The sequence below is a fragment of the Xenopus laevis genome, chromosome 5S (assembly GCF_017654675.1).
Source record: "Xenopus laevis strain J_2021 chromosome 5S, Xenopus_laevis_v10.1, whole genome shotgun sequence".
In the NCBI taxonomy this organism is placed as follows: domain Eukaryota; kingdom Metazoa; phylum Chordata; class Amphibia; order Anura; family Pipidae; genus Xenopus; species Xenopus laevis.
The window spans coordinates 52,093,321-52,118,063 of NC_054380.1; the positions used below are offsets into that span (position 1 = coordinate 52,093,321).

At 41.2% G+C, this 24,743-nt stretch overlaps 1 long non-coding RNA gene across 5 annotated transcripts in view; it reads right to left on the reverse strand.

Moving 5' to 3' along the window:
- Nucleotides 1-1,290: 1,290 nt before the first annotated feature.
- The window catches only part of LOC108717899, a 45,371-nt gene continuing 21,918 nt past the window's right edge, over nucleotides 1,291-24,743 (reverse strand). Inside the window, exons 3-5 of one of the 5 annotated variants that reach the window (XR_001935920.2) lie at nucleotides 21,999-22,419; nucleotides 4,908-5,260; nucleotides 1,291-3,895 (exon numbers count right to left, since the gene is read on the reverse strand). This is a non-coding gene — a long non-coding RNA (uncharacterized LOC108717899). The remainder of the gene's footprint in view (nucleotides 3,896-4,907; nucleotides 5,261-21,998; nucleotides 22,420-24,743) is intronic. The other 4 variants (XR_001935919.2, XR_005961559.1, XR_001935922.2 and 1 more) reach the window with 4 other exon arrangements.

Genomic DNA, 24,743 nt, shown 5'->3' on the forward strand with positions numbered 1-24,743 from the left:
TATCACAGTGGGACATGGATTTTTACTATTATTTTTACTAATATCCTGCTGGCCCTCATTCTGACAGCCGACCATGGCTTACTACAGCAAAATTTATACTACTCCGCCATCCTTCATCGAGGATGCACCTCTATTAGTCTTGGCTTTTTCGTATACAAAGCCTGCATATCTTTAACCCTGCATAGCCCTAACCTTTACATTTATGTCTGTTAAATGTATCTGCTCAGATTTGTAATGATCTTCCATCACGGATGATCCTTGATACCCTGCATAATCAAGTCTGCATAGTTTTGTTTTATCAGCAAACTGTGCTTAAAGGAGAACTAAAGCTTAACTAAAGTAGGCTAGAAATGTTGTACATTATGTTTTTGGGCTTCTGTACCAGCAAAAGGCAACAGCAGCCCTTTGGCAGTGAAGATCTGTGCCTCCAAAGATGTCCCAGTAGCTCTCCATCTTTTTTTCTGGAGCATGCTCTGTGCTGCTGTCACTTACTGAGCTTAGGGACAGAGTAAAAATATAAGTCTGATTAGTAATTAATACAGATAATTACTAAATAAAAGCACGGAAACCAGTGCAACTAGCATCAGAATTTAATAAACACCCTTGTAGCATCATCTTATATTACGTTAGCCTCATTTTCTGCTTGATAATTTGCAACAACTCCAAAGCTTAGCTTCTCAACAGCTGCTCAGAGCCCAGTGAGTATGTGAGTGTTGCAGACACTTTCTAAGATGGTGTAACCCTGTGACAAGTATGAAGTCCTGGATCATCGCTGCTATTAAGAAGATGAAACTTTAGGCTGGTGTAATAAGTTCAGTATATAAAATATGGTGATTTTAGCCATATTAATTTTTAGGGCTTAGTTCTTCTTTAATGCTGCCCTCCAAGTCAATTAATGTGCAAATTCAATAAAATTGGCCCTAGTACAGAACAAAACAGTGGCAAATCTTATGCAAGAGAAGGTGAAAGCAGGGATAGTTGCTGCAATTTGTTACTTTAAAAAACAACATTTTGGGGGCTGGCCTCTTTTGTCAGGTGTTAAGGCCAACATGAATCTAAAATCGGCACTACCATCTTTCTACTGTGTAAATTAAAGTTCAATCCTGCATCAGCAAAGGGAGAGTATTCTGCATAATTTAAACAAAAGCCTAGAAGATGAAGAATAAACAGTCAGAATAGAAAATACCAGTAACAATAAAACTGCATCTTCACAGAGCAATAGTTTTTTAGCTGTCAGGGTCAGTGACCACAATTGGAAAGCTTGAAAGAGGGAGGAAAGGAAGGCAATAATTAAAAAAAACAATGTTTAATGGGTGCATACTGTACATATTACATGAAAAACAAAACCGATAAAAGAGAGCCCTGTGCAAAAGACCATACAACCGTAAAGATACTTGAAAAACACAAAACAAATTGAAAACGTTTGCAAACTATCACTTTCTGTATCATACTAAAATTTTATGTAAAGGTAAACCACGCTCTAAAGACTGTGGTCAGTGTTTGCATGAGGAATAGTGAGGCCTCATAACTGCCTGTTCATGCTTCTGTCTTGCCCTGATCTTCATACATCCAACTCTGGATCAAAACCCTGCCCCCTTATCAGAAAATCTTGACCGTTACATGATAGTCTAGGCCAGGCCAACCGGGCGTTCTAGGCAACTGGGCCGGCTACCTCGCTCCGCCCACCCCCCTTCACCTTGTGTATACATAGTTACATAGTTAAATCGGGTTGAAAAAAGTAAAAGTCCATCAAGTTCAACCCCTCAAAATGAAAACCCAGCACAATGATATCTCGCAGGGCCGCAGGGACACGGGTGAGAAGCGGAGGGGTGAGTGAACACAGACTAGAGGTAGACAGAGGATGCTTTAACAAGCACCTGCCCAGTGCCCCCCATCCTTTCTCTCTTGGCAGGCGACTCTTCTGCCTACCTCTAGTTCCGGCCCTGTCTGGGCCCTGCCTGTTTTTCCTCTGATAGCAGCCCTAAAAGAAATTGGTTTGCATGTCCTACTGTAGGAGGGCTTGCCAACTGTCTGCTCAATTAACTTTACACAGAGATTGACAGCATTTCATCCACACAGAATCACAATGGTTGTTTTGGCAATAGACAGGTAAAACGTGAGCTACTACTAATTTATGAGATTATATGGTGTAAACAGGCAATTGGGGATTACTGCATATTTTAAAAGGCATAACAATGACGCAATGTGGAAGCTGAAAGAGAACATGAAAATACTACTGATGAAATATACAATTTACCCATTTAAAAGACACATCATTGCACAATGGGTGTCAACATAACATCATATTATAACAATATATGAGAATGCATTACATTAAAGTGTAATACATGCACTTGCGCATTGTTCATCGGAACAGGCTGGATGATGCATTGGCATTGTCACAAGTTATCAGAAGTACATGTGGGTGCAAGTACCTTTCTGAATGTCATCAATGTGTGCTCAATTTTGCATCAATCTTAGAACTTTGCACTTGCATTCTATGAGTGGATCACCCTCCCTGCCTGTTCTATATTCTTTTGACCTTTGGAACTCTGCCCTGTCCTGGTTTTTCCACATACCTTTCAAATTACTGTTTCAGTGTCTCCTACAATGGTTTATGATTTTTACTTAATGCCTTGGCTACTTACTATTTGCTGCAAACCTCTCTTAGTCAACTAATCAGTTTATATGGTTTAAATACCATTTATATGCTGACAATAATCTGGTTTATTTCTCATACTGATAAACTAGGCAGTGGTGTGAATGAAAGCATGGAATATGAATACCTGAACAGAAACATTAGTAATAGCTTTTTGGCTGTCAGGGTCCATAAACACCATTTAAAAGCTGTAAAGAGACAGAACAAAATGTTTGTGAAGATTCTCATTCATCCAGGCCATGGTGTATCTGTAGAAATAAGTCAAATCAACTGGACTCGCTGTGTTTTTTCCTTCTCAATTCAGAATAACTTGTACATAGGATCTTTCCTCAGTATATATCCACTGGAATATACAGATTCTTTACCCACTTTTCTTTATTTTCCTGTGTCCCAGTTCCTTCTTTTCTCCTCCAGGTTAATTTCTCCTTTTTGGTTATTCCCAGAACGGGATACCAAGATGGAGAACTTGTTCTGTTGCCTTTTCCTTGCTCCTTTCCTTGCTGACAAAGCTGTGCTTGTTTTGTGAACCCCCTCGCTCTTTCCCAGATTGCGGTAGGTAACCAAGCTTTGTTCTACCTGAGTGATGTTGTGTTGTAAGGCATCAACTGTAAAATGGGTCTGTCTTAAACATTTGTTCAGCAGTAATTTATGGGTCTTCTGTAGAATCTGCTTGGTTTCCTTCTGTAGAATCTGCTGTGGCCCTCTACCGTGGAATCTAGACATATACCGCATGGTATTAGCCCATGTTGTCAGCATCGGAGGTTTAAGCGCAGGTGGTTTCTATAGTCTGCCAGTTTTCTTGCTGTTTTCTCCCCCAAAATGAGTTGCAATATGTTTGTGACCATCCAGGTCATGGTATATCTGTAGAAATAAGTCAAATCAACTGGACTCACTGTTTCCTTGAAGATGTTTCACTAGTTATCCAACTGGCTTTCTCAAATCAGAAATAACTTGTACATAGGATCTTTCTTCAGTATATAGCCTCTGGAATGTTGGAGGTCATAGCCAAAGGGTTAAACTTTGCAATATCTCCAAAAACCACCCCTGTGGTAGATATTATCGCAGCTAATGAAGCCTCAATCAATAACAACAAAGTACGAGGAAATGAGGCTGAACATCTTCACATGAAAGTGTCTGCAGCCCTAGTCAGTGCTAAACCACCTCCATCAATCCAAACATCACAGGAAAGGGAAGCACCGACATCCCTCAAAACGGACTCGAATATCACCATTCTGCCTACGGATAAAGGAAGATTCACAGTTGTACTTAATACATCAGACTACCATGCAAAGGTGACCACACTTCTAAGCAACATGTATGAAGCCCTAAGAAGGGACCCAACCAACAGTTACAGGAAAAATTTCATAGACCTCTTTAAACAGCTGAAGGAAGACAAAGCTATTGATCGGGCCACACATATAATTGCCTCTACCCTGGGGAAACCCCTCCATGTTTATGGACTCCCTAAGATACACAAGGAAGGGGCCCCTCTCAGACCTATTGTCAGCAGCATTAACTCTGTGACCTACAATATGACAAAATACCTAGCCAACATCCTAGCCCCTATGGTTGGAAATACAAAGCATCACATACAGAACTGCCAGGATTTTACTAACAAAATCCAAGGGCTGGTACTGGGCACAGAAGAAACAATGGTATCCTATGATGTTACTTTTTTTTTTTAATCTTTTTACGTGCATTCCCATCGAAGAGGCAGTTAAAACAGTTAGAAAATGGTTGCTAAAAGATAACACCCTTGACAACAGAATGAAGTTAAACCCAGAGCAAGTATGTTTCTTACTGGACCTATGCCTAAGTACCACCTATTTCAAGTACAAGGATAAGTTCTACAGGCAGAAGTATGGCTGCGCCATGGGATCACCAGTTTTGCCCATTGTGGCAAACCTGTAGATGGAGGAAGTGGAAAGAAAAGCCCTGGATAGCTTCAAATGAATCACTCCCAGTCATTGGTTCCAATATGTGGATGACACATGGGTTAAAATACACACACAGGAGTTACAGACTTTCACTGAACACATCAACACAGTGGAAACTACAGTCCAAAATTTTCTTTAAAGGTCAGCGCTAACTAAAAGCTCAAGGGAAAGAGTATGATGGAAAAAGGAAAAAGATGAATTTTTTATAGTGTAGTATTTTACTGGGAGTTGTAGTTCCACAACCAAAAAAATCTATTTGGTGCAGTTACCCTTTAAAATTCACCACAGGTGGCTATTGGATGGGTACTTACGAACGTTTAAATTTAACAAGTGCACATCACGTTTGTTGGAGAATGTAAAGTTGCAAGATATTTCTTCTAGGCTGGAAGAGGTTAAAAATGCGCAAAAATAGTGTAAAACCCTTTTTATTAAATATCTAAAAAACCAATTGGTTACACTCACATTTTAGTAGTTAAAACCAGGCATATAGTCACTTATCCGTGCAAATCCGTACTGCTACAAGTCTTTTCCAGCAAATGCTGTTGGGGTCCCGACCAGCGTTTCCTCCACGATCAGCTTGCTGCATGGTTTCTTTCTGGACGCTTGGATGTGACGTCTGCCAGCTATGCCGTTACGTAGATGTAAAACTTGTTCCAATATTAAACTATCAAAAAATTTCCGAAGTTCTGTTACAGGCATGTTGAATAATATTTATCAATATTTTAATTTTACTTCTAAGGGGATTGTTTATCTGATTACATATGACTGCAATGCCCAATATGTTAGTAAGACCATCCGTATGGCTAGCACATGGTTTTGGGAGCACATGTCCGTCCGCAGTGTATAGGAAGGATTTTAAGTCTGCGGTAGCAAAACACCTAGTAGAAAAACATCAAGGAAGTGCAAATGTAACCTTTCAGATTATAGATAAACCACCAAGAGATACTAGAGGGGGAGACTTTGAGAAAAAACTCTGCAGGTTGCAATCATTCTGAATATACCAATTGAAAACCACTGAAAACTATGGAGGTTTAAATAAATAGTGGGAGATTCCATGCTTTTGTAACTAGTGTGCTCCAGTTTTGATTAGATTTCTGTAAGTGTGATCTAACTAATTGATTTTGACAATTTTATAGATTTTGTATACTCATAACATAAATTTTGGATTCTTCTGATAATGTAGTATTACTTATCTTTTTACTTAAATTATAATATATATTTATTTATTGTCTATATTTAGAATTCTGTACAGTTCATTATATATGTACTCTTTTTTCCTTCACTGGCCTTAATTATCCCCATATAGATCTGGAGTATAGAGAGGGTATAGACCCTATACTGCCTGGTGCTCTGTGAAAAAGTTACTAAATTAAACATCTCAGAGGGGCCCTGAAGACCTGTGGGTATCCAGAGTGTAATTTTGTGAAAACCAGTAGAAAAAGATTAAGACTACTGGTGAAGGTGGAAAACAGGACAGGAGAAAGAACTTGGTCCTCCCATACATATGGGAACTGGGGTGTCAGAAAAACACCACATCCCTATCTGCTTTAAACCCAGCAACACACTGAGGCAGCAACTAGTTCACCCAAAAGACCCAACCCCAAAGCTCAAGAAGAGTAACAGTGTGCATGCAGTGCACTGCAGTGAGGAGTGCTCTGATTTGTATGTGGGGGAAACCAAACGAGTTACACCAGCGTATGGCACAGCACAGAAGAGCCAGGGCACATGTTTAAAGACTGCGACTGGTTCAAAAGATGTGTTAAAGAAGCCATATATGTAAAAACTGAGAAACCAAGCTTGAATAGAGGCGGGGGAGGGGGGATGTGACATCTATTGTCTGCCACATACAATGCTGGTTTGGCACCTCTCACAGGAAGGGACCTAATTTAATTACATCATTGTGGATTAAGATAAACATATTATGCTGATTGGAGCAACATTCCAAAGGAAATATACCAAAGAAAGATCCTATGTACAAGTTATTCTGAATTGAGAAAGCCAGTTGGAAGACTAGTCAAACATCTTCAAGGAAAAAACACAGACAGAACAAAAGGGCAAAGGTGAACCACCTTTTAAAGGGCACCCACCACGCAGACATAAAACTCTGTATAATAAAAGTCCTTTTCAAATTAAACATGAAACCCAAATTCATTTTTAATAAAGTGCCTGTACCTGTTATAAAAGTTATAATAGTTATAATTACTTCCACTTTCCATTTAGCACTTCCTAGATGTTAGTGACCTCCTCACATTCCCCATTCCTCCTTATTGTCTAATTGTGTGCCTGTGCATGGACATGAGGGCCCATATTTAGTGATGGGCGAATAAATTTGCCTTAGTGAAATTCTCGGCTTTTTTTGCCACACATTGAATTATTTGACGCGCACGGAATCTTGATGCTGAAGGCACGTGCATCAAAAAAAACAACGCACGACAAATGGAACATCAGTCACAGCAACCAATTAGATTTGAGCCCTCCCACTGTCTATATAAGGAAGTGTAGAGGCAGCCATTACTCAGTGTCTTTTTGGTAGGTTAGAGAGAGCAGGAGATAGAGAGAATTTGTGTTTTATTAGCTAGAGCAGTTAGTGGAGTTAATGGAAGTTGTAGATTTCAGTTTACTGTTTTCCCTCTTCTGCTTGCCTGCTCACAACTCAATAGCCCTTGTTAGGACTAACTGTCTTTGTCTGTGTGTGTGTATATATTCCTTGTGGGTACACACTTCTGCTGAGGGGTTATAGTTTAGGGTTTTATTTTTTTCTCCCATCATAGCAACAGCAGCAGCAAGCGTCACAGCAGCAGGTGGCATTGGGTCGCAGTGGGGGCAACTGCCACACGTAGGATTGTGCCAGATTTTTTTGCCACTGCTTCATGACCCATATGCTCGCAGCAGGCAGAGGCGGTGGTAGACTGGCTGACCCAGGCTACCTCCTCTCCAGCACTCACCAGTGAGAGGCAGGAGGTGGCGTCACCTGCCAGCTCAGTGCTGGGGGACACCCCATCCCCCTTAATGTTTGATCCTGAGGTGGACTTGGGCCCAGACACCCATGATCTTTTTCATGATGATCAGGCAGTATTCATGTCTGATGAGGAGGTCATGGCACAGCCCACATCAGTAGGGGATATTAGCAGGTCCCCTAATGGCAGGGCAGGAGGCTGCTGGTGTGGGTTCAGACACAAGCATGCTGGATGTGGTTGTTGATGCCATATATGATGCAGGGTCTGGTCTGGGGGAGGATGATGACAGAGACAGACCCTGGGAGCCAGCTCAGGAGGATAGCAGCAGCAGTTCAGGGGCGGGGGGAATTGTGTGTTATTGATGATGAGGATGATGAGCTGGCCCCACAGAGGCAGAAAACCTCACCAACCTTTGCTAGGGGGGCAGGCAACAGGACAGCACTGCACCAGGGTCCAGAGCCTCTGGGCGTATGGGTGGGGACCATCCACAGCAGGCAAGGCGGTGGCCTGCACGTCAGCAGTGTGGGCATTTTTTACCTGCCAGACTGAGGACCAGTCGGTAGCGGTGTGCCAGCTCTACCGGCAGAAAGTTAGAAGGGGGCAGACAGGGCCACATTTATGAACGTCGGATTTAAGTTCCCATATGAAACGTCATCACAGGATGACGTGGGAGTAACACCAAAGTGCCCGGGCATTGGGGGGCAGTGGTGTTCCGGTCCACCTCCTCCCATTCCTCAGGGAAAAGTTGCTAGCTCCCCATCCCCTGTAGCAAGGGAAGAGGATTCTGAGGCTCATAGTTGGAGGCGGCCACTGTGTAGCTCTGCCTCTTCTGCAGCCCCTTCTGCCTCCTCCTCACTGCCATCATCAGTGCAGCCCCTGTCCTGACAGGTTTCCCTCCCCAAGTTCCTTGGCCGCAAGGCACCTTTCGCCCCCCCAGCCACCCCCAAGTGCAGAGGCTCAATGCCTGCCTGGCAACATCCTATCAGCTAGTTGACGCAGCCCCCTTCCGACAGCTGATGGCTTACGCTGCCCCTAACTGGCAGATCCCCAACTGCCACTATTTTGCCAGATAGGCCGTCCCTGCCCTCCACCAGCAGGTGGTGGAGAATGTGTCCCTGTCGCTGGATCATGCTGTTGGTGCTGGGTGCACTGCACTGATGAGTGCTGGGGAGGGTGCAAGCAGGGGCGCTCCCCTCAGGCTACAGGTGCCTCTCTGTGGGGTACAGGGCAAACCCCACACGCCCACTTCCTCCTCCTCCGCTATGGATGAGCCACCCCTGAAGCGTCCTTGCAGTAACACTTCAGTGCAGCACAAGCGCTGTCAGGCTGTGCTGCAACTCCTCTCTCTGGGTGAGAGGAGTCATAATGCACGTGAGCTCATGGCCACCTTCCAGACTCAGGTGCAGCGGTGGTTCACTCCCTGCCAGCTCCAAGCAGGTAAAATTGTTTGTGACAACGGTCGCAACCTGCTGGCCGCCATCCTAGGCCACCTGACCCACGTGCCTTGCTTTGCCTGACCCACGTGCCTCAACCTTGTGGTGCAGCGCTTCCTCATGAGCTACCAAGGGTTGGGTGACTTGCTGGAAAAGGTACGTAGGGTATGTGGCCATTTTCGCAGGTCCCCCACCACCATCGCGTCTTCGGCATGGATGCAGCAGCAGCATCATCTACCACCCTACCCGCTGATCTGTGACCTGCCCGAAGCACTGGAATTCCACCCTGCACATGGTGGAGCGCCTCGTAGAGCAGCGCTGGGTGGTCAGCTATTACCTACTGGAGCACAGTGCCAGGGCTACTCAGGGTACAATGTAATTTTCCTACCGCACACCTGTAGTTCACCAGTCCTGCAAAGGTGCGTTCTTCCGTTGAACCGGCCAGGTTCCCTAGCAACTTACACATATAGAAACGGATTCGCACACACTCGAGTTTATGCAGTCAGGGAGTGGACACCTTTTATTTTGTTGGAAGGGTACAGAGCAGGGGCAGGTAGAACCAGATGACCTGCTGCTTCTGGAGGGCAGTCAAGAAGAGGTTTTTTCAGGGGCACCCCTTTTACATGGCTACCCATATGCAGACTTGTCTCCGGAGCAATCCCAGGGTCTGTACTATAAAAGACCGGGATGATTACTGGTTGGCCACTTTGCTCAACCCCCAGTACAAAGGAAAGTTGGGGGAGTTCCTTATACCCAGCCAGAGAGAGAGGAGGGTGGGTCAATTGAGGAGGGCTCTGTGCTCAAAACTAGTGGAGGCCTTCCCCCAGTCTGACTGACACTTCTTAGGCCTCCACTACTCCACACACCCAGCAAGAGCCTCAACGAGCAGCAATAGGCCCAGTCAGCACCCAAAGCCACCACCAGCAGCAGCTGGAGCATATGGTGGCTGACTACACAGTGTCAGTCAGCTTGCAGGACGCCATTCGCCCTGATGATGACTCCATGTATTTTTGGGTGTCCAGGCTCGATCAGTGGCCAGTACTGGCACAGTTCGCTCTGGAGGTGCTGGCTTGCCCCCCTGCCAGTGTCCTTTCAGAGCGTATCTTCAATGCTGCAGGTGGGGTGGTCACTGAAAAGCAGACACGGCTATCAACTGGCAGCGTGGATATGCTGACATTCATCGAAATGAATGAGGCATGGTTAAGCAGGTATATCCAAGTGCTTATTGCAGACATTAGAGACTAGCCTCCTCTCCTCTTTCTCATAGCTCCTCTCTCCATTGCTGCCTATACTCTTCTCTCATCCCTCATTCACTAAGATTCGTAGTTGCGCCAGCGTCCACTTAGCCGCACTTCGCCACGCGTATTTTCGCCAGCGCTACGCAAATTCACTAAAATCCAAAGTTGCGCTCAGGGGAAGCGTAAGGTTGCGAAGTTGCGCTAGCGTTAATTCGCCAAGCAAAGCGAAGTTATGCTAGCGATGATTAATTTGCATACGGCGCAAAAATGAAGTTACAATGGAGGTATATGTAGCATCACTACACAAGCCTGGGAAACCTTCAAAACAGCAAATAAAATTTTTATTTTGCCCTACACATGTGCCCACTGTATAGTTAAGGTGCCATGAGTTAGGAAATGTAGGGGGGAAGGAGGGTAGCCCCAAAAAAAAATTCGATCTTTTTCAGCCTATCGCCCATAAAAAAAGAAAAAATGCCAGCGTTTTTTGGGACTTAGAAGATTTTTTACTTTTTTTGAAGCAATCCCTATCTACTATTGCACTTGGCTTGGTCTGAGGTGGCGAAGGAAGTCTGGCGTAAAAGGTAGCGTTCAGAAAAATGCGAGCGTCAGTGAATTTGCGTAGTTACGTCTGTTGCTCAAATTCGCCAGGCGTAATGGTGCGAAGTAACTAGCGAATTTACACCAGCATCCATTAGTGAATCGGCGAATTAACAAAAATGCAATACGCTAGCGAATTAACATTAGCATTAGGCGATTCGTCCTTTAGTGAATTTACCCCATAGACTCCTCCTCCATAGTTTTGCCTATTCCCCATCTGGCTGATATGTCTGCTCCTGCTACTGCAGCCTGCTACCCCTAGTACTACTTCAGCATTGCTTCAAAATTTTTTGTGGTGGGGGCCTATCAATGCTCCAACTGCTGTTCTGCTGCATTGTCTGCAAATTTTTTTGTGGTGGGGCCTACCATGGCTTCTAAAAATGTTTCTTCAAATATTGCCGCTTAGTCGTCTAATTTTTTCTGGTTGAGGCCTACATGGCTTCTAAAAATGTTTCTTCAAATATTGCTACTTAGTCTGCGTATTTGTTCTGGTTGAGGTCTACCATGGGTTCTAAAAATGTTTCTTTAAATATTGCTGCTTAGTCGGCTAATGTGTTCTGGTTGAGGCCTACTTTAAATGTTTCTTCAAATATTGCTGCTTAAGCTGGCCATAGATGCAAAGATCCGATCGTACGAATCATCGTACGATCGGACTTTCCCATCTCCCGACCCGCCACTAACCATTCAGATCAAAGTCTTACCAGTCAGATTAGTTAAAGAACAGATCAGCAATGTTCTGCCCCTGACAGCAATCGTACGATATCTATGTCCAACCAAAGCTAGTGACAGTCTCCCACTGAAAATCGTACGATCGGCAATACATGCAGAGATATTATCGGCAGCCGACAGAAATTTTCTACCCTGTCCGATCGACCAAACGACCGATCTCCGCCGGACGAAAAATGTCGGAACTCTCCACACACGGTTCGAAAATCGTACGAATCCTCGATTCGTACGATCAGATCTTTGCGTCTATGGCCAGCTTTAGTCGGCTAATTTGTTCTGGTTGAGGCCTACCATTTGTTCTGGTTGAGGCCTACTAAAAATGTTACTTCAAATATTACTGCTTAATTGGCTAATTTCTGGTTCCATGGCTAGTTCTGGTTGAGGCCTACCATGGCTTCTAAAAATGTTTCTTCAAATATTGCCCCTTAGTGGGTAAATGTCTTCTGTTTGAGGCCTGTCTCATTTAATTCTTCTGGTTCTAATAAAGTTCATTCCAATACTACTACTGTTGCTGCTGTTGCTAGATGCTACTATTGCCTTATTATTAGGCAAATGTCTTCTGTTTGAGGCCTGCCTCATTTAATTCCTCTGGTTCTAATAAAGTTCATTCCAATGCTGCTGCATGGTTCGCAAATGTAGTCAAACTATTATTACCCAAAGTCCTGCCCAGATGTCTGCAAGTACACAAATGAGGTCTCTGAAACGACTGCTGCCAAAATTCCTGCTGCTTCAGTCATCATACAAATAACAAATTAACAATCTCTTCAATGCTAGGGTTGTGTTATTATACATGTATTGAAAGTTTGCATTATGTGAAACGTGCAACTTAAAAAATATATGATGGATTTTAGGGACACTCAATTTAATAGCATTTCATCAAATTAGGTGACAGCATAGTTGTCTAATTTCTTCTGGTTGGGGTCTGCCAAAGCTCCTAAAAATGATGTGGCTTCCAATAATGCCGTATTTTCTGGTATTTTTTCTGGTTGGAGTCTGCCTACATCTTCTAAATCTATAATTTTAATTCTATGTTCTACTTGGGTCTGTCAAGGGTCTGTCTGTCAAGGCTCCTAAAAATAATTTAAACTCTAATATTACTTCTTTGTAGTCTAATTTCTTCTGGTTGGGGTCTGTCAAGGCTCCTAAAAATAATTTTGCTTCCAGTACTGCTGCATTGTACTCTAATTTCTTCTGGTTGGGGGTCTGTCAAGGCTCCTAAAAATAATTTTGCTTTCAGTACTGCTGCATTGTAGTCTAATTTCTTCTGGTTGAGGCCTACCTCTTTTAATTCTAATTCTAATAATGTTACTTATAATACTGCAGCATGGTTGGCTAATGTAGTCACACTATTACTAAAATAACCATAATGTATTTGAGTAGTAAATTATATAGCTAATTCACAATGGATGTGCGTGCATCACATGACATGCACTTTGTACGTGTGTCAAAAATGGTCATCAACAATATAAATATCCAATGCCCTGCCTCAGGTCTGGACTGAGAATTAAAATAGGCCCTGGCATTTCAGGTACACAGAGGCCCAATCAGCCCACATAGAGGCCCAAACAGCTCCCACAGCCCACTAAATACTGTCTGTCTATGGGACCTTATAGCAGCCCCTCTGGCACGCAGACCTAGCTGAGGAGCTGAGAGGTGAAGTCGAAGGTAGATTTATTTAAACAGAATAAATAGATTTCTCTTCTAATGTGTGTTTGTTTAGGGCTAATAATAATAATTTACACCAAACCAAAAGAAGACGGCAATGCCTATGATTAAAGGATTGAGTCCCAAAATGCGTAGGGCTTGAGATCCCTGTGGGATCTGTAATAAACCTGCCTTTTCCTTCAATGGAGTGCCATCTTCTTTTGGTTTGGTGTGTGATAAGCGGTGGGGATGCTGCGGACAGAGCACCCAACAAGGAGCACACGGAGCAGCGCATGGGGGGTAAACTGGGAGCGGTCTAATTGGTGTATAAGAAGTTTTGCATAATAATAATTTATGCATAAATGCATAAAGGTAGATTTATTTAAACAGAATAAATAGGTTTCCCTTCTTAACTACAATAAAGCCACTTGATTCCTATTTATTTTGCTATTTTGGAGCAAAAGTGTGTTTGTTTAGGCCTGTGGCAAGGCTAATAATAATTTTACTTTGCATAAAGGTAGATTTATTTAAACAATAAATAGGTTTCCATTCTTAACTACAATAAAGCCACTTGAGTCCTATTTATTTTGCTATTTTTGGGCAAAAAGTGTGTTTAGGTGAATAGTGTAACATCAGTAACAGTTAACTGTCATATAACTGCAGAGAACAAGTAAATCAAATGGAGATTATCTGCTGTAAAAATACTGTATTAATTGTGTTGTCCGCCCCATACCTGCCAATGCCATCCTTATAGATGTTAATTGAGGATCCAGGACAATGATCCTGAAGCTGCGGCAGCACCCCCACCTGACCATGCAGCGCCAGCACCGTCACCTGTCCAGGCACCACCACCACCTGACCAGGCAGCACCACCACCACCTGTCCGGCACCACCACCATTAGTTCTTCATATTTGTAGTTTATTTTTCATTTAACTAATACTCAGATGGTACTTGAAGTTGTATGAATTCGATAACACAACTATGACTATTGTCAATCAGCGTGATTGACATTTAATTACATAGTATTTCAGAATCATTATAATTACATGTAAATATAAAGTTAATTCACATAACTATATGGTTTATTCATTTTTATCTGGGATACAAAGCATACAGATTCTATCTGTTCAGATTTATTAGTTGTAATTGTGTTAGTAATCTTCTATTAGTAAAGTACAGATGGTACTATTTGGTTAAACAGCAATATAGAGAAGTAGTAGATAGCGTTAACAGTCGACCAGACGTTTTTAAGAAACTGGCAAAATGGGAGCCCTAATTTTTTTTTTTTAAAGAAAAAGATAGGACTAAGAGTCCTCTAACAATGTAGAGCATGTGTGTAGCAGTATACTAAGCGAAACATGAGTGTGAATTGGTCTTCTCATTGATTCCAATGCAATTCAGCACATTCAGACACAAAGCAAAAAAATGCCATATTCATTTATCATCACAGTCTACAAAGCTTGAAAGTAAGGGAAAATGTTTTATTCGTAGCCCCAAAGCTGAAAAAAGGTAACACAAACAGGTTCATAAAATTGCATTGCGCGTCCAAAAAATAATGTTGCGCGTCAAAAAATACGCATTTGTGTCAAATTATTTTCAGCATGCGACGAAATTGTAGCGCGCGTCTTGTTTCACGAATTTTTCAGTGAATCGAAATGCCACAGATTCGCCCATCACTACCCATATTCTGTCACATAAAATTTTTTTTGGGATGATTTTTTGGGATGATGCAAAGCCTGCCTTAATAACAGTGTTCACAAAATGTCTCTCCTTCTGCCATGACACTGCCTATACTACCATTCAAAATAAAATTCAAGCAACTAGACCCGACATTTAAACAATTTGGCAGCGTGACGTCATTTTGTTACTTCGCCTATTTACTAATCGTCGCTAGCGAAAGAGATAGACTCTAGTGGTACTTCGCTCCCTTACTCCTGGTGAAATTGTGCTCTGGCAAATAGACATAACTACGCAAATTCACTGAGATGCGGTTTATACTGAACGTTATCCCTTGCGCCAGACTTGCCTTCGCCACCTCAGACCAGGCAAAGTGCTGACGACTTTTAATTTTTCAGGGTGATAGGCTGCAAAAGTTTGTACATTTTTTCTGGGGTATCCAGCTTCCCCCTTACATTTCATAACATATGGCACATAAACTATACACTGGGCTCTTGTGAAGGTCAGGCGATGTGAGCGAAGCCGTCACTGGCGAATTTTCGAAGGATAGTAAATTTGCCCCTTTGTGTCTTGTGTTTGCGGACCAAGTATCCACTGCTCTTGGAACTTTGGATACCAGCTCATTCTTACAATCATATTGTTTTTCACTGTATTTTCTGTTTGAGGTGTCCGTACCAACTGCTGTACAGTGTCTTGAGGCAGCACTTACTACAATTTTTTGAATAATATGATGGTGATGGCATTACCCATATCACTGGCAGATCTATCATGTCTAGAGTTGTTGCCTCTATTGTAGTTGCCGCTGATTAACTATTTTATAAGGTGATTAATGGCATTTCTGGGGTTCATTTTTCATCCAATAGACAGCACTACTATTAGTTTAAAACCGTCTTTATTGCTTTTAGGACAGCAGCACTATGCAACGTTTCGAGTGGCACTCCACTCTTTGTCAAGCATTAAAAATTCCAAAATCACCTGATCTTAAATAACATGGAGCACAGTGCCCCCTGGTGTCATCACACATTATAACAAAGTACATGGAAACAACATGTGTAAGTGTCCAATTATTGTTACATAAGTATCCATTTACATTTTACATGCCGTAGTTATCAAATTTAACTGTATCCATATAGTATCAAAAAGGTCAATTTATCTGAAATGTGTCCAGTACAAGCTCAGATCCCAAGAAAGGAAATTAAAATGTCCATGTAACCACCTATAAAAAATAAAATCAACTTATAATTAAAAGTTATTTTACAACAAATGGATTCAAATCATAGTCATGGTTTAGACCGTGAGGGGCCAAAGTGCCCAATTTTCTTATCCACTGCGCCTCTTTACGTAATAATTCATTATCACAGTTTCCCCCATGTCTCCTTCTTGGCACCGTGTCTAGGATTTGAAAACGTAATTGACTTATAGTGTGACCACTTTCATTGAAATGTTTTGCAACTGGCTGATTTAGTCTATTTCTGATTGCCGATTTATGTTCAGTCAGCTTATCCCGTATACATTGAATTGTTTTGCCAACATAAGTTTTCCCACAGGGGCATTTGATGCTGTACACCTCATAGGTGGATGCACAAGTAAAAAATATGATGGGAATACGGGTACCTTTCAAAGGGTGATATATCCATTCCACTTTTAGTACATTATTACAATGGCTGCATCCACAGCACGGAAAGGTTCAGTTTTTTCGCAGTTAGAAAGGTTTTGTACCTGTTTCCGGGATGAACCCGAACCTGCCCTCACCAACTTTGCTCCAATAGTCTCTGCTCTAGTATATGACATCACTGGTTGAGACCTAAATATACTTTTCTCTGGAAAACTCCTAGTTAAAATACCCCACTCCTCCTTTATGATCCTTGAGATTTTACTGCTCAGTAAATTATATTGATCTACAAATGTATACCCACTGATGTGGCCCTTGTGAACAGGCTACAAGACGTGCACCCAACTACTAAAGTCGGGAGGAAAACATATGTGCAGTCTAATCTGTGATTTCTGCGGTTAATGCAGGGCACCTCCAGCCATGAGGCAAGGTGAGAATCTTGCCTCAGGTGGCACGGAGCGGCCAGTTACCAGGGGCAACAAAAAGCCGCCTCTGGTAACTTTAAGAGCCAAATTCTAATTTTTTTACAAAGGAAATTCAGCTCTTCTAGTGCAGCGAGCGCAATATAGCTCACTGCACTAGCGATACGGCCCCTTCTCGACTCGCTCCGACGCTACACGTTAGAAGCTCGGAGCAGGAGGGCGGCAGCAGCCCCTGAAACTCGCCTGGGATAATGACATCCTTTATTAATTGTGGTTACTAGAATTTCTGGGGTTAATGCATATTATTCATTTTCTACAGTTACTACTAAGCAAAATGTTTCGGTATTTGAGGCGCAAATGGTACTGCTGTTGCTGAACTAGCAAATCAAAGAGAATCCACCAGCAATTAACATGTCACATTTATACCAACCTTATCATGGAATATTTTCCAGGTTCATATTAATATGTATATATGACCGGTTGTTGTTAATAAACAAGGAAATAGCAAAATGGCTTCGCTTTAAGTGGGGGGGGGGGTCAATACTGTAACATTTGACTAGGGATTTATCCAAACTCGATTCAAGTTTTTTTAAAGATTCAAATTCAATTTTTGAAATTTATCATACTCTGGCCATTCAAGTTTTGATCAAATTCGTGTTTTCGAGTTGGTAAAATTAGTCTGAGTTTTACATATTCGATTCTTTAATAAATAATTGAATATTTGAATTTCGAGTAAAATCAAATTCATGTGAGTTTAAAAAAACTCACATGAATTCAAAACTTGCCCCTTAATAAATGTGCCTCTAAACGTAAGAATTTTAGGTTATAAGAGTTGTTTAACTGATTAGAGATATTGGATGGAGTGTCCAACAGGAACAGTAACACCAAAAAAATTGAAGTGTTAAAAGGGAAGACAATATAATGTAGTGTTGCCCTGCACTGGCAAAACTGTTTTTTTTGCTTGAGAAAAACAACTATAGTTTAAATAAACAAGCTGCTGTAAAGCCATGGGGTCAGCTATTCAAGCATAGGACATATAGTAGATAACTAGTGATGGGCGAATTTGTCCCATTTCGCTTCTGAGAAAAATTTCACGAAACGCCACCGGCATGTCGTTTTTGACGCCGGTGGCGAATCGCAGGCAAATTTGCACCTGGCGAATAAACTGTATGCTAAAAAGCTTATCCGTTATCTGTCATGTATCCTGTGCCTTTTCTCCTTTAGCAATGGCTGCACCCATAGCGGCATAAAAGATTGTTTATATAAACTATAGTCGTGTTTCTGAAGCAAACACACCAGTTATTATATTTTCATTACTTTAGGACACTTTCATTTTTGGTGTTACTGTTGTGAACCAACTTGGGTTGCCTGAGGCCAAATACAGGGCAGTTTGTTAAAGAAAAACTATATCCACAAAATGAATACTTAAGCAACAGATAGTTAACTTAAGCGGTATATTAAAGAATCTTACCAAACTGGTATATGTATTTAAGTAAATATTGCCATTTTACATCTCTTGCCTTGACCCACCATTTTGTGATGTGCTGCCTCAGAGATCACCTGACCAGAAATACTTAGACTTTTAGGGGCACATTTACTAAGGGTCGAATTTCGAAGTTAAAAAACTCGAATTTGATACTTCGATAGTCGAAGTATTTTTTCAATCGAAAACGGGCATTTTCGATCGAGGTAAAAATCGGTCGATCAATTAAATTGTTCGATTCGAACGTTTCGAACGATTTAAAAAAAAAAAAATACTTTGACTTCTAAAAACTTAGCCAAATACTGGCTATGGGTTCTAGGAGGTCCCCATAGGCTAACATAGCAATTCGGCAGGTTTAAGGTGGCGAAGTGTTGAGGTTGAAGTTTTTTAAAGAGAAAGTACTTTGATTCTCGAATGGTCGAATATTCGAAGTTTTTTGAATTCGAAATGAATTTTGGCCTTTTCGATGGTCGAAGCACCCAAAAATTACTTTGAAATTCGAAGTTTTTGAATTCGAAAATTCACTTCGACCCTTAGTAAATGGGCCCCTAACTGTAAAAGGAAGAAGTGTGGAAGACAGAACTCTGTCTGTTATTGGCTCTTGTAACCTAACATGTATGGTTGGTTTGGTTTGTTTGTGTGCACCATGAATCCTAGGATTATTATATAAAATAGCAATTCTCTATTTATGATTACCCAATGGCACATACTACTAAAACAGTATATTATTATGAAAATGGGTTATTTACATTAAGAAGGGTATTCATGTGAGCTGTTTTATGCAATAAGTTTTTATAGTATAGTTTTCCTTTAATAAGTTGTTTTTTAAAACATAGTTGAAACCTTTAAAGGCAAAGTGGATTAACCAGAGATTTTGATCTCTCCAACTTTTTGTATACTGTATATTAATTTGTTAAAATAGTTGATAGAAGATACAGTAAGAGGACCACTTCTGTGCTGTTTCCATCATTGGATTTGGTCTAACAGTAGGATTTGAATGATTAATTCATAGAGTATGATCTGTGAAGATCAGCTAGTAGATTTATTCTGAGATGTTTTGAAAAAACAATTAGTATTTTCTATACCAAGAAGGTGTAGTAATTTAGAGGAGGTACAGCTATATATGTTTTTTTGTATGTTAATTGTGTATCCTGAAATTAAACCATACTCGGCAAAAATGGCAATGATATCTTGAATATTTTCAATGGGGTTCTTAATTATGAAAAGGATGTCATCAGAAAAAGCTGTTAAATTAGTTAAAACATGGTTAATCACAACTTCTGGCAAGCTCATAGAGTTTTTTTTAAAGTTCTGATTAAAGGTTCAAAAGCTAGGTTAAAAAGTAAGGGTTAAAATCAGCTCCTATTCTAGAACCTTTACTTAGGATAAACTCAAACTTCAAATATTTGGGTATTTATGAAAAAATCACAATGTCAAAAACTCATTAATAGTAATTAGGAGTGCTCTACCTTCATTAAACCAGTGTGGGTCTCAGGTGCTGAACTGGAAGACCCTCACCCGCTTTTCGGGTCAACTTAGCATCCAGAACAAGAAATCCAGCAGCACACTCAAATTGATGCAACAATCTGTAGTGTTTTATTAGCCCATATATGAACAGAAAAAGGGGGCGACGTTTCGGGCCCTACTGGACCCTTTATCAAGCCTAATGTGCACCAAACACTTATATACAACATCATGGGGGGTGTGGTCACATTCTCCTCCTCTTCCTCAGTGACATCATTAATTGACTTGCTATATTGTGTATTCACAAATTAACCATTCGTGATTAGTAGTCCGTATGTTGAGTCCATAACAGGGCCGGACTGGGGGTAAAAAGCAGCCGGGGCAAAAAAAAATCAAAGCAGCCCACATGTATACATGTGATGATCTTGTACACATCCACTCATATATTGGGGTAAAACTGCAAAAAATTATGTGCAAAATGAGCTGCCTTTCTTTCTTAAGTGTAATTCATGTAAAAATATGTTAAAGATTCTGCAGCCTTGTGCCTTTATATGGTCACAGAACCCCTCAGCGACTTCTAATATCCTTATCATTTACAGTAGGGGGTACATTATCCCTTATAATACATGAGTGATACTCAGTGTTCCCTGTATAACTCAGCCTGCAGCCTTGTGCCTTTATATGGTCACAGAAGCCCTCAGCGACTTCTAATATCCTTATCATTTACAGTAGGGGTACATTATCCCTTATAATACATGAGTGATACTCAGAGTTCCCTGTATAACTCAGCCTGCAGCCTTGTGCCTTTATATGGTCCCAGAACAACCCCTCAGTGACTTCTAATATCCTTATCATTTACAGTAGGGGGTACATTATTCCTTATAATACATGAGTGATACTCAGTTCCCTGTATAACTCAGCATGCAGCCTTGTGCCTTTATATGGTCACAGAACAACCCCTCAGTGATTTCTAATATCCTTATCATTTACAGTAGGGGGTACATTATTCCTTATAATACATGAGTGATACTCATTGTTCCCTGTATAACTCAGCCTGCAGCCTTGTGCCTTTATATGGTCACAGAACAACCCCTCAGTGACTTCTAATATCCTTATCATTTACAGTAGGGTATAGGGTTACTATAGACACCATCTCTCCCTACTATACCTGCTATCCCACAGTCACACTCCCTTCCCAGAGACTATTATCCACTGTTACTATAGGCACCATCTCTCCCAACTATACCTGCTATCCCACAGTCACACTCCCTTCCCAGAGACTATTATCCACTGTTACTATAGACACCATCTCTCCCTACTATACCTGCTATCCCAAAGTCACACTCCCTTCCCAGAGACTATTATCCACTGTTACTATAGGCACCATCTCTCCCTACTATACCTGCTATCCCACAGTCACACTCCCTTCCCAGAGACTATTATCCCACTGTTACTATAGGCACCATCTCTCCCTACTATACCTGCTATCCCAAAGTCACACTCCCTTCCCAGAGACTATTCTCCACTGTTACTATAGGCACCATCTCTCCCTACTATACCTGCTATCCCACAGTCACACTCCCTTCCCAGAGACTATTCTCCACTGTTACTATAGGCACCATCTCTCCCTACTATACCTGATATCCCACAGCCACAGTCCCTTCATATAACATTTGCAGGAGAAATACACCTGTCCCTCAGGTTCATCCATTCAGTCCCCACCCCAAGCATCACAGTTGAAGATGTATAGAAAGGAATTAGTAAGGATTAGGAGGGTGTTATTTTCTTTATATTAATGAGCAGCACACTGAATCACATATAAGCAAGCAATGTTCACCAGGGCACAAACAATAATAGCTGCCATTCCTAAAGATCTGTCCTTCCTTCGTTTTTTGCATAAACCTTTCCTGATATTTTCCAGAAAAAAACTTTATCCAGAACCATTTTTCACAGCATCCTATTTAAACAAAAAATACCTCATTTTTTCTGTAATAACAAGACAGAAATAGATCTTAATTAAGCCAGCATAAATCATTTTATTATGGGGTAGGATAAGACCAGCCCATGAAGACTAAACAATCCTAAATATAATGAGAATGAAAGGTGGACAGCCCTCAGTACACTCTCCCATTGCAGGGCCTTACTTACAGCACAGAGTACTCCATAGATGGGCTGCAGGGACACTCACACAGCACGGCAGCAGCAGCAGCGTGAGAGGAGTGGGAGGGGCAGAGCCACGTGGGAGATAGGACGGAGGAGCGGTCCTAGTGCCCATCGGATGCATTCAAAGAGCTCCTGAGGCAATCAGTGCTGTGTTGAAGGTGAGGAGCGGCCCACTTAAATAAAATATAGAGCGGCCCGTCGGGAGAATGCCCGAACACACAGATTGTCAGTCCGGGCCTGGTCCATAACAGTCTTCTTAGAACAATCAAATATTATATAATTATGTAAACATATTCTGATCTTATATTACCTGAGACGCTGTCACGATTTACATTGCACTGGGTCTCATACCTTTGTGCACATTATGCAGTCAGCACTCAGTATTCTTTGCAGATCAGTTAGTAACCTTAACAGAAAAACGAATAATTAAATCATGAGTATGAAAAATACAAAGTAATCAAACATTGTAATCATCTTGTTCAAATTTCCCTATTACTTAAAGATGAACATTGCAGGTGTGTAATCTCTATTCAACCCTCGTGGCCAAATCGTGTCTAGTGCATGTATCCAATACATTTCACAATATTTTAGTTGTAGTAATCTGTCTCCACCCCTTCTTGGTATCTCCACAGTATCAATTATTTGAAATTTTAATTGGCTAATGGCATGTTTAGCCTGGTGGAAGTGTTGGGGGACTGGCAAAGTTGTAATCTCCCTACATATGGTTGATTTGTGTTTCGAGATCCAATCCTTGATCTTTTGGGTAGTCTCCCCCACGTAAATTAAACTGCATGGACATTTTAATAGATATATCACATAAGTAGAGTCACATGTGAAGTAATTTTTGATCGGGAATTTCTTACCAGTGTGAGGGTGGTGGAAATAGTTACCTTTAATCACTGAGTTACATTGAGTGCAATTAAGGCAGGGAAAAGTTCCGCATTTCGGATTCTGTAAGAACCGTTGTTTATACACTTAATACACTAATGTCAAAAACTCATATGAAAAAACGACTGGGAAAAAAACTGATAGAGTTCATGTCCCGAAAAAAACTCAAATCAATCAAATTGATCTGGTTTATGTCCCAAAAACTTGGATTGATCAAGTTTTCGGGTTCAAAAAACCCTCAAATCAACAAAAAACTTGAGCTTTGCCTAGGAAAAGTGAATTTTTGCATTAAAAATGTCTAGGTTTTTTTACTTAATAAATACCACATTTGAATCATGGAAAAAAAGATTCTGTTTGTCCCCTAAAGTGATAGATCAAGAATTTTTTCCAGCTTTGCTAACTTGTGTCTTTGGGGGAGGAATAATAAAGTCTACAAATGGGTCAGTATATGTGAAAACTTAAAACAATTATCCCAGATTATTTTGCTGAAACCCTCTTTAAAGTTAATTACTACCATTGATACTGGAACCTTATTTGTTTTGGAATGTGTGAATTACATTGGTGAGTGTTCTTATGTTCTTATTGCCTGTCCGACCAGGTTGCTCAGGTAAAGTTAATCAAAGTCAATAATTTTTGTAAGAATTTTAACATCTTAATTTATTAATGCTATTGGTCTGTAGTTACATAGTTACATAATTAAATTGGGTTGAAAAAAGTCCATCAAGTTCAACCCCTCCAAATGAAAACCCAGCATCCATACACACACCCCTCCATACTTCCACATAAATTATATATACACATACCTATACTAACTATAGAGTTTAGTATCACAATAGCCTTTGATATTATGTCTGTCCAAAAAATCATCCAAGCCATTCTTAAAGGCATTAATTGAATCACAACATCACCCGGCAGTGCATTCCACAACCTCACTGTCCTGACTGTGAAGAACCCCCTACGTTGCTTCAAATGAAAATTATTTTCTTCTAGTCTAAAGGGGTGGCCTCTGGTACAGTGATCCACTTTATGGGTAAAATGGTCCCCTGCTATTTGTCTATAATGTCCTCTAATGTACTTGTAAAGTGTAATCATGTCCCCTCGCAAGCGCCTTTTTTCCAGAGAAAACAACCCCAACCTTGACAGTCTACCCTCATAATTTAAGTCTTCCATCACTCTAACCAATTTAGTTGCACGTCTCTGCACTCTCTCCAGTTCATTTATATCCCTCTTAAAGGGATACTGTCATGGGAAAAAAATTTTTTTCAAAGTGAATCAGTTAATAGTGCTGCTCCAGCAGAATTCTGCACTGAAATCCATTTCTCAAAAGAGCAAACAGATTTTTTTTATATTCAATTTTGAAATCTGACATGGGGCTAGACATATTGTCAATTTCCCAGCTGCCCCAAGTCATGTGACTAGTGCTCTGATAAACTTCAATCACTCTTTACTGCTGTACTGCAAGTTGGAGTGATCTCACCCCCAACCCTTTTCCCCCCCAGCAGCCAAACAAAAGAACAATGGGAAGGTAACCAGATAGCAGCTCCCTAACACAAGATAACAGCTGCCTGGTAGATCTAAGAACAGCACTCAATAGTAAAAGCCCATGTCCCACTGAGACACATTCAGTTACATTGAGAAGGAAAAACAGCAGCCTGCCAAAAAGCATTTCTCTCCTAAAGTGCAGGCACAAGTCACATGACCAGGGGCAGCTGGGAAATTGACAAAATGTCTAGCCCCATGTCAGATTTCAAAATTGAATATAACGTGTTGCATGCGACAAACGCAGGAGTGCGAGTCACCCACACATGCACACCTCATGGCGAGGACGAAAACCCAGAGAGG